Source organism: Indicator indicator, chromosome 27 (genome assembly GCF_027791375.1).
Source record: "Indicator indicator isolate 239-I01 chromosome 27, UM_Iind_1.1, whole genome shotgun sequence".
Lineage (NCBI taxonomy): Eukaryota > Metazoa > Chordata > Aves > Piciformes > Indicatoridae > Indicator > Indicator indicator.
In genome coordinates this window covers 7776844-7785497 of record NC_072036.1, presented here as the reverse complement: position 1 = coordinate 7785497, position 8654 = coordinate 7776844, and positions in this window count along the sequence as shown.

The following is an 8654-nucleotide window of genomic DNA, read 5'->3' as shown; positions in this document are numbered from 1 at the left end:
AAAGTTCTTAGTGGAAGTTAGCAAAGCAGTTCTGGATTGGGATTTTCTTCCCTATTTGTAAACTTCACCAGGACACAAAACTAATACTAATAGATGGTGCTTTAAGAAAATGTCATTTTCTTTTCTTGTTGTTCAGAACAAGGGCTTGCATTTGTAGTTTTGTTTGAAGCATTGTGATGCTTTGCAGAATTTTGAATTGCTGTGAAAAAAACCTGAGTGATTTAATATGAGAGCAAGAAATAAGAATAGTTTTTAAATGCATCTGATTCCTCCACTGTGGAGATTGGCCTCCAAAGGCACTTGGAGCTGTTGTCCACTGCCTATTCATACACAGTCTCTTCTAAAACCTGTTCTTTGGTCATAGAGAATATAGGTTGCAAAGGAAGAAATACATGAGCTGAACAAATGGATGAGCTACGGTAAAAGTTCATAGATTCTGGTTGCCTAAGGGAGCTCAGTTTTTGTCAAGAGTGCATGTTAGTTATTCTAACTCGATGTTCTAACACCGCAAGAGAGGAAACTCTTTAATTCTCTGGCTAAATGTTAGATGTGTTTTTCATAGATTGCATACAATTCTAAGTAAAATGGAGTAGCTGAAAGCTGGGTGTAGAGTAACATCTTGGTTTGGTACTTCAGAAAAGGCTCATGCCTTTAGAAACACTGTGCTCTTAATGTCTGTGTGTACCATGTCTTTTCCTCAAGTACAATGACATCAAGCACAGAAGCTTTTCAAAACTCCGCTCCAATAGAGCCCCAGATCAGTGGTGGTAGAAAATCATTCCCATTACCAGGCAGCTGCTGGGTTGTGAATGAATGTAGTAAGGTTATATGCTAGTGGAGAAATAGTCACATCCATCAGCATCCAGCAGTCTGAGCTGTGAGAAGTAGGGTTAAATGAGGCTGTAAATGAGTCTGTAAAACTGAAGTGTCTCTTCTCTCAGCACTGTTTGCGTTCAGCTAAAACTGGAGTCACATTCTTAGGCTCGTGTGTGGAAACTTGCACATCTGGCACCCACAACATACTCTAGAAATGAGCAGAATGAATTTCAGTTACTACTGCTATTGTTCCTCAACATTTTGCAAGAAATAAAGCCCATTTTCCCTGCTTTATTTTCTTCTGAAAGGATTAAAAAAAAAACTGAAACAGCTTTCCGTAACCATTGTTTCCTGGTTTAGACTTGGTAATCCAAGTGTCTGGTGAGTGAACAAGAGTAGCACTCCTGCTTAGCAAGTTGTTCTTAACTGGTAAATATTGTATCTCAGCAAGTTTGTCTCAGCTTGTTTGCACCTTCTTTGCTGTCTCCATTCAAGTTGAGGTAGATCAAAGAGCTTTGTTAGAGTAGTGTAGTCCCCTGAAGCTGTTGGACCACATGCCAGTTTGTGTTCAAGATTCTAGCCACTTACTTATTTTAAATAGACTCAGTATTTGGTGTAAAATCCTTCCTTTGAGCTACTTTTCTATTAGATGGGTAAGCTTTGTACCCATGTGTGTTAGCCCAACCAAGCCCAGCTGGGATGAGGTGTGTGTTTATCATAGAACAATGGAAGCATAGAATGGTTTGGGTTGGAAGGAACCTTTAAAGGTCATTTAGTCTAACTGCTGTGCAGTAAGCAGGGACATTTTCAATTAGAGGAGGTTGCTCAGAGCCTCATCCAACCTGACCTGTAATGGATCCAGGGATGGGGCTTCTACAACCCCTGTGAGCAACTTGTTCCAGTGTTTTATCATTCATTGTAAAAAATTTCTTCTTATGTCTAGTGTAGTTTAAAACCATTACCCCCTTCCTGTAGAAAAACCCAAACCTTTGTGCACTGCTCTTTGGCCAGACTCAGTTGTCTGCTCAGGGTGGGAACAGAGCAGAGATGGGCATTACAGACTGCTAGGGAAAAGGAAATTTAGCTGATGTCACCTGGGACCTTTCTCATGAATCCTTTGTCAATGGAAGTTTGGCAGAAGTGAAGTGTTGGTAGTGGAGAGCTGACCAGAGGGGTCTGATCATTTTGGGAAGTGCATGACTGACAGAGCTCTGGCAATAGTTGCTCACATTATGCTTTCAGCTACTCTTGTGACATGGTCAGGTGTGAAAGCCTGGGAACAATGCAGCCATTATGTACATGGTCTGGAATTACCTTTGTTTGCCCTTTCTTTCTGTTTTTCCCCTTGCTTAGGCTGACAGAGGACACAGTCAGAACCTGCAGCAGCGTTGTATAGAGCAGGCAGTGGATTTTAGGGACCCTGCTTACTTAACTCAGGCTGGTATTGTATGTCAGTACCAGGCAAACAAAATTTTAACATGAGTTCTTTCACTAGAGTTGTCCTGGTTTGTGATTATTTTCAGAGGGGGTTAATTACTTTTATCAGAAACATTTAAAAAGCTGAATATTTTATGTAAACCTGGATTGCCCTCTTAAGAGTGCTAATCAAATGGCTGCCTGAAGTATTTTCACAAGTTGCTTGACAGTGTTTCTGTGGCTGCTTTGTCATTTTAAAGCTTTTAAATTAGATCTTTGCAGCCATGGTGCATCACGCTTTTGGCCAAAACAGTCGGTCAGGTTTCAGTTCTTCTGTGAGAGCGAGCCATGCTTGTACAGCTTGAGGTCAAAAATAAAATTACACAATTCTAAGTCTCAAAATTAAGCTGTAGTTTAATGGCTGCGTTTGCACCAACTCACACAAACTGCTCACGCCAACTGTGAGTAGCTGAATTTTGCAGTAACTGAAGTTCACCTTTGAACTCCATCTACTTCTGAGGCTTCTGGCCAAGAAAATGATTGTCACTTTTTCTCAAGGCTACTCTGATTTTCTCAAGGGTAATCGAGGCAGCAATGAGGACACTAATCATAGAATGGCTTAGGTTGGAAGAAACCTTAGAAAACAACATCCCCACCATGGGCAGGGATGCCTTGGCTGCTCAGGACCTCATCCCACCTGGCCTTGAACACCCCCAGGGAGGAGGCATCCACAGCCTCCCTGGGCAACTTATTGCAGAGTCTCACCACCCTCTGAAGTAATAATCCTGAAGGAACTGCAGGACAAAACATTTTATTGTCTCCCTGAGTATGTCCCTTGAAAAAATCATCTGCACCTGGGTACATACCTATTAAATCTACAGAAAGAGAGAGAGGAACTAGATGCTATATTTAGATAGACATAGAAACTGGATAATGAGGTAACAGATGAAAGCAGCAGAGGTGACAATAGAATTGTACCAATAATAATGAACAACATACTGGAAGTTAAAGTCAGAGATGGACACACTAGTCACAGTTATCAGAAGTCTCTGGTGTTATCAGCATTCTGAAGGGGCTGGATCAGGCACAAGGAGGAATTCTGTTTTGACAGCAGTAAAAGTGGCTTTCGCTTTTTGCATGTAGGATTTTCTTTTTTTTTTCTTCTGTCCTTTGTGCCTCCTGGGCGTTGCAATCACCCTCTGAAAGTCTTCCAGCTCTTCCTGTGCACCATGGTTGTACCACTCGGTCCATGCAGAGATCATGCTTGCAGTTATCTCCAGTAATCTTTTCCTTTGCTCGTTTCCTCTTCAGAGTGCAGTTGTGCTACTGGGTTGTAGGATCCTGTCAGAAGAAACCCTAAAGGTGGTTTCTGATACCCCACACCAAGGGATTCACAGCCTTGCAGACACCCTGAATAGTGGAAGATGCTTAGTGTCTTGTCAGGCTCCAAATGAGTACCATGTCACCACCCAAACTGTGACAGGCTCTTTTGTTCTGCATTTCTGCAGTGTCTGCTACTGCCATAGTCCTAGCACCCGAACCCAAAAACGCCCTACATGCTGTAACAATATAATAGATGGATGAGGGGTTTGACTTCTGGGGCAGTAGTGGAGCAAACAGATCATGGTTAATACATCCTTTTGGACTATATGAAAATTCTCAAACTGTCTTCTGTTAGTATCTGTGGAAAAACATCCGGGCAAAAAAACAAAACAAACCAAAACAACTTCAGTTTTAGTTCTCAAAATGGCCCTTTAAAAGTACTTCAGGATAAAATGCCAGTGGTCCAAAGGAAATCTTTTTGTGGTAGCTTATATTTTCATGCCTTTGATTGTAAAAGTGGCTGAGCTTTCTTCACAGAGTGTGGATGCCTTACCAGGCATGTCTGTACTGGTTGGGAACGACTGCCTTCGGATATCAAAATGTCTTTCCTATTTCTTCCATACGGTGAAGCATGGAATAAAAGATCTCAGTAAGGATTAGGAATAAGTGATGTTAGTACAACCAAAAAAATTATTGAGAAAGCATTTATCCAGCAGGATAGATTTTTAAATAGAAGAAAATTCCAAATTCCCAGGTGATGGTTTGGGCATGCAAATAATTTAAATCTCGTCTTTGCTTGAGGCGAAGAGGAGGTTGTGCGTTGAGTGCGTGCCGTGTTAACTGAGGCATACTCAGTGGTAAAACAGACAAATAACCTTTTAAATTAAAGGAATAAACAGATGAAGCTTCCATCACACGTTCCTTACACATCCTACTGTAAATGTGAAAAAAAAAAAAAAAAAACAACCAAAAACCACTTTGCAGTTGCTGTCCCATCTGTAACATGGTGGAGAATGAATGCAGCTCTCCGTTGATCCCGGAGTGGCTCTGTGCTGCTCTCAGTAGTTCCATTGAATGTTGTGTGTCAAAGGATCAAAGGACAGACACGAGTTTAAATCTTGGCTGCTGACCTGACATCATATACTGATAATTCCTATAGGAACTGTGGGGTTTTTTTCTTTCTTCTGGTTGCTTTTATGATTTTCAGAGCACAGCTGTTACCCAGACATCCTGTAAATTGAGACAAATCTTCTTTTAAGGTATTTTGGATCACTGCAGAACCAGTGCAATGCCAGCACCTGGGCAACGGAGTTATACTTTCTTTTTTGTAGCTCTGGTTCTGAATTATATTTAGGATGTCAGTTCATAAGATTTTAAATACCTTTGACATTATATAATTGTGATGTAGTGTATTTTTCATGGTGAAAAAATCAAGAGGAAGAAATGAAGTAATGTCCTCTGGTGGTTAAGGTTGTAACAGGTATTTTTCAAGTTGTAAGTAGTGGTTTTTACACCTTTCCAGCATTTTTATTGGAGAGGCAGGTGGTCACTCCTTTTATCTCACTGACCAAAAAAGCAGGTGGAAGAAGGACTCCAGACTGCTCTTATCTTGGGACATGGGAGTTTCTTGCATTCGTGTCCAGCCCCTCAGCTTTAAGAGGGTCTCAGCAGTGCTATTTGCACATGCGGGAACTATGCAGATGGAGGCTTTGGTCAGTAGATTTATTGTGACTGATACAATACAAAGATAAGTTCAGAGTGTTCTTGGTCCCACTCTGTCTGCTGCCTAATTTTGCTGTATCAGATATGTTTCTGCGACACAATAGGAGCCAAATCATAATCCATATGGGATTTAGTCTTTACTGACCCTTTCACCTCTCTGTTTTTGTGGGCTTACCCTTCATTTTTTAGTACTTAAAACTACTTGGAGTCATCTGGAGGACTTAATTGCTTTCCTATATTTAAATGTGTTTGCAAAACATTTAGATCAGTGGTGAACCACATTGTTGGATGTGTTGTGATGCCTCTAGTTCACCAGAAATCCCACCTTTGGTGTTGCTGCCTGTCAATGTTGATGAGATACCCATGTCAGAGGTGTGTCATGACCTAGTGCTGAAGATACTAGCAAAGACATCTGTGACTTCTGCTTTTTAAGCAGCGTTGTCCCAGCAAAAAGCATCCACAAAGCATAGTGGTCTTCAGAACTGATGCTGCAGAAGGCCACCATTCTTTACACATTCAGGTGTTTTTGTGATGATCCACAAGAAGGTTGGATTGCTTCATGGCCAGCTGTGCCAGCTGGTGGTCCTAACAGTGCTGGTCTTTCCTCATCCCTCTCCACTGCTGGAGTCAGCAGTCAACAGAGTTGCTCTTTAAGTGGTGTATCCATCCAAGTTTATTTGGTAAACTTACTTGTATAAACCAATGTCCAGATTAGAGGACACTGAAATAGTTAAGATTTAAATTTTTTTTCTAGAATAATTTTTTTTTTCTGCTGGCAATAGAGTGGAAATCACAGCAAAAGCTCTTTCATTCTAGTACTGACAACCTTTTCAAAGCACATTGTATATTACCATTTTCTTCCATAGACAAACATCCTTCACTCTCTTAATTTTTAGTACTTTTATCAGGTCAGGGTTTCCAAGCTGGATAAAACTCCCTCATTTTCAGAAAAGGTGGATGAAGGGCTTGATGAAGTTTTTCTTGGAAGATGTGCTAGTAGTGATGTAGTCTAATCTGAGAGTAAAAAAATTCTTTTAACTTTAAAAAACTATTTTGAGTGTGATTTAAGCAATCACAAGGCCCAAGCTCCTATTCTTTTGAGTCCTGTGTATCAAACTTGTAGCAGGTTCGACTCACAACTGATAAGTTCAAGCTTATGCAGCCAGTCATCCATACATGTTTGGCTTCACCTAAGCTATGCAGATAGTCAAAAGTTCACATGTGTGTCTTTGAGCAGTGGTATGTGTTCTTTAAGCCTTCAGGTTGCAAGTAAGTTAACTAAGGAAGCCTCCAAGTGTAGAGTCCAAGTCAGCTGCGTATGCATTCAGCTTCACTAGTTTGGGGTTGGTGGTTCCTGCCCCACCCCCCCCCCCAAGCACATTTATACCATTTTAATGAATTCTAAGTAGTCCCTAAATGTTACTTATTTTGATCACGTTCTTCTGAAGCTCCTTTGGTGCTTTTGCAAGCTCCTGGTGATTTCTGGAGTGGTTTTATAGGTAACAAGAATGAGCGTAGTTTCTAAACAGCTGGATTGTGATTGTGCCCATTAAAAGCCCTACAGAGTGACCTGGATGACTTTGAGTACAGTGTAGATCAGGCTTCCAGTGGTTAGTCTGAACAGTGTGGTTGTTTCTCATGTACAAGGTAAAGAAAGGGTTTACCTTCACTGATAAAAACACACATGCAAGAGGTTTGAAAATGGGGGAGCTCACTGAATGCTTCAAATGTGAGCTATGAATTTTAGACAGCCCTGGAAGTGTTTGATGATGGTGAAATGCTGGGAAATGTGTGTCCAGATTTACAAAGAAGAAATTTTTGGAAACTAGATTCCCTAATCTCCAGTTAGAAAGACCCTAATTTAGGGAAGCCTTAAAACCATCCCTAAATTCAATGTATGTGCCTAATTCTCACTGACATGCAGAAATACTTAGAGAAATGAAAACAAGGGAGAGAGAAAATAATGCTGGGGTTCTTACTGCTAGCTAGGATTTTTCTGTGATTGTGTAAGCTAGGAAACTTCTCTCTCTGTTTGCTCATCACAGAAAAAGGCTTTTTCGGGGTTTTTTTTGCTTTTTTTCAGATTGCTTTTTTCAGATTTTTTTTTCTCCCTCTGCTCCCAGCTCTAAAGGATGACAGAGGCTTTAAAAAAAAAAAAAAGATTATGTTGGATTTGTTCGGGGTTTTTTAATTATGAAAAATCAATTATTATCAACAGTTACAAAAGTGGCATCACATTTCAAACATAATGCACTGGTTTGATTGTTTATTTACTTTCTTTCAAATTACACTGTTGTATGATTTCCCTATTTATAGATGAAAATATGAGCAGATTTGAATATGTTTGGCTGAAGTGTGCTGCATGTTTCTCTGTATGTGTGTATGTGGTGAGATACTATATAGCTATAGTAAAAGTATTGCCAAATACAGCTGCCTGTGATCTGTGTCATGTGTCCTGTAATGATTGGTTTACATCCAAAAAAGGGCAAAACTTACTTTAGAAATGCATTAAAATACTATGAAAATGTCATGTTCCACTCCTCTATGTTAAAGTGCTGTGCACTGTAATACAGAAATGTTAGAGGGGGCAATATTATTTTTACCCCAGACAGGAATGCACAAGAGAAGATGTACTTGGCCAAGGAGCCTTCCTCCCAGATTAATTTCAGGAGCTGAACACAAGCACATAGAGGGGCTATGTACTCAGTAGTCATGGAGGGATCCAGCCTATCAAGGTTGTCTCATTTTCTATGCACAGATCAGTGACATTTTTTACTTAGGGTATGGGTCTCTAAATAAAGGTTTAGCAGCCTATGTTTCTATTAGAGAATTTTGGCATGTATAGGTAGGGAGCTGTGGGAAAAATAAAAGGTTGCTTTGTATACTTCAGCTTCTTCAGAGTTTTATGACTGAATCCTATGAAACAGGTTTTCCATGGAAAAACCCACTTCATATTTGGTTTTAGGTTTTCTTTCCTTCTGTCTATTTCTCCTTTTAATAATTGAAAACTACTGTTCATTATTTACATAAAACTGTCTCCCTTGGGTCTGCTTTCTGTAACCTTTCCCCTTGGAAGAATTCTAGGAATTTGCTGGCTTTCCTCAGGGGGGATCCTGGCCGTGTTTTATCTGAGAGTTCAGGCTAGATAGTTTTTAATTTTTATGAAGTAACTTACTATGTTTAAATACTTGCATTTAACGTCTGCATAGATATGCCATTTGAGCAAAGTTGGAGAAGCCATTTATGTAGGAAATTACTCATTTTAGTTCAGCATTCAGCCTTAATTCAGCATTCAGCCTTCTTGGTAGCTGGCAGGAGATGTCTACATGTAAGATGGAGACATTAGAATAATAACAACAACAATAATAATAGTAATA